Source organism: Aplysia californica, unplaced genomic scaffold (assembly GCF_000002075.1).
Source record: "Aplysia californica isolate F4 #8 unplaced genomic scaffold, AplCal3.0 scaffold00224, whole genome shotgun sequence".
NCBI classification, from domain to species: domain Eukaryota; kingdom Metazoa; phylum Mollusca; class Gastropoda; order Aplysiida; family Aplysiidae; genus Aplysia; species Aplysia californica.
Genome location: NW_004797494.1, coordinates 50,092 through 52,201, shown reverse-complemented (window position 1 = coordinate 52,201; position 2,110 = coordinate 50,092). Strand labels below are relative to the sequence as shown.

The window sequence follows — 2,110 nt, the reverse complement described above, 5'->3', positions numbered from 1 at the left end:
TTCCACTGAGAGCAAACAAAAAAGAAAAGAAAACAAACAGATACATTATGCTCCTGGACTGAAAAAGAAAAATAATGGGGGGGGGGGGGGGGGGGAGAGGAGGAGGGAGACACGTCTCCAATTTCCAGTGGTGAAATAATAGGTGAACATGCAGCTGTAGCGGCTGATTAACTTTCCTGCGTGACAAGCACAACTTTTCCCCGGTGGGAGGGATACCAACTAATCTCCCACTCAAGAAAAGACAGAAGGAGGTTAAGTACTTTTTGTTTTGTTTTTAAGTAGAGGTTTTTCGGCGCTCGCAATGGCATAAGGTCATATGAGCGCCAGAAGATTAGAGGTGTTACAAGAGAGTAACAAACATAAAAAAGAAGAAGGGGAGATAAGGACGATAGATGCTCGATAGGAAAGAAGGAGCAAACCACACCAGAGCACCCACCAACCTCTCAATGACAGCCACCAAGTATTTTTTATAGTAGAGGGTTCTACAGCGCTCGCAACTGCATAAGGTCATATGAGCGCCAAGGGGTGGGTGTCAACAGAGAAGTCTTTACAGGGAATCAGACTTACTCTGCTCACCTCTCTAGCTTCAACAGCACAAAGTCTGCTTCGACTATCAAGGCACCCCAGGAATAGCGGGAATAGCGGGTCACAAGACTGTGACAAACATGCAAAAGAAGTAGAAGAAAATGACAAGAGTAAGGATTAGGAAAGAAAAAGCAGCAGTTCCCTGTTGTAGATCAGGCACAGTTATGAGCGTGACAAGATGAATCAGCCCATTTACAATTCTACTGTGCTTGAACGAGAAATGTCCCTCCTTTGGGAATGGCCTAAAGACACTTCAGTCAGTGGCACTGCCCCGGGAGGTACCAAGTCTTTAAACTTTAAATAAAGATTGAACAGAAAAATTGTTCCAGGTGAAAAGCCTTTTCCAACCCATACTGTTGACCAATGTATTAGGTTGACGGGTACAGGATGAAAAGAACAGCAGTGTTGTTGGGAAGTGATTGAAGGAAGGAACGCGTGTCACCCAGCAACAATCTGATAACAATAACAGTGACGTCAATGATAGCAAGGATGACAATAGAGAGGATGAAATGACAGGTGAAGGTGACAATAGAGAGGATGAAATGACAGGTGACAATAGAGAGGATGAAATGACAGGTGACAATAGAGAGGATGAAATGACAGGTGACAATAGACAGGATGAAATGACAGGTGACAATAGACAGGATGAAATGACAGGTGACAATAGAGAGGATGAAATGACTGATGACAATAGAGAGGATGAAATGACAGGTGACAATAGACAGGATGACATGACAGGTGACAATAGACAGGATGACATGACAGGTGACAATAGAGAGGATGACATGACAGGTGACAATAATAATAATAATAATAATGAAGATCATCTCTATAGCGCCCACTCCCGTGTAAACACAGCTCTAGGCGCTTTACATAAATGCATGTAAGAAAAATATTCATGCACGCGACACACACACACACACTCATATACACACAAACACACACACATATACATATACACACACACAAACACACGCATACACACTCACGAATACATAACACGCACACATGTATGCCAAACACACACAAACACACACTCACACACACACACACACACACGTACACACACACACACACACACACACACACACACACACATCTACTTGCTTATCACACGCACACGATTACACATCTTCACGAAATGAGAATAAAATAATATATACACTGCAATTCACAAAATACATAAATGGATACATAGACATTTACATAACATTGTACTGAACATGAATCTACTGACTTAAAAAGGATGTCATTAAATGTGTCTTTAAAGATTTTTTAAATTTAGACTCAGATGTTGTATGTCTCAAGGGTTGGGGAAGAGAGTTCCAAACTGACGGAGCAAGGTGGGCGAACGATCTTTCGGCTAATTTTTTACCGCCTTTTCTAGGAACTCGTAAAAGATACTGGTCGCCTGATCTTAGTGATCTAGATGGAACATAAATCTGGATGAGATCACTAAGATATGAGGGAGCTTTGTTATTGACACATTTATGACATAATATTGCAATTTTATATGACATTCTGG

At 41.5% G+C, this 2,110-nt stretch overlaps 1 protein-coding gene across 1 annotated transcript in view; it reads right to left on the bottom strand.

Moving 5' to 3' along the window:
• Positions 1 to 2,110, bottom strand: part of LOC101864526 (speckle targeted PIP5K1A-regulated poly(A) polymerase) — a gene marked incomplete at its 3' end in the record, with an annotated part of 18,558 nt that overhangs the window by 3,395 nt on the left and 13,053 nt on the right.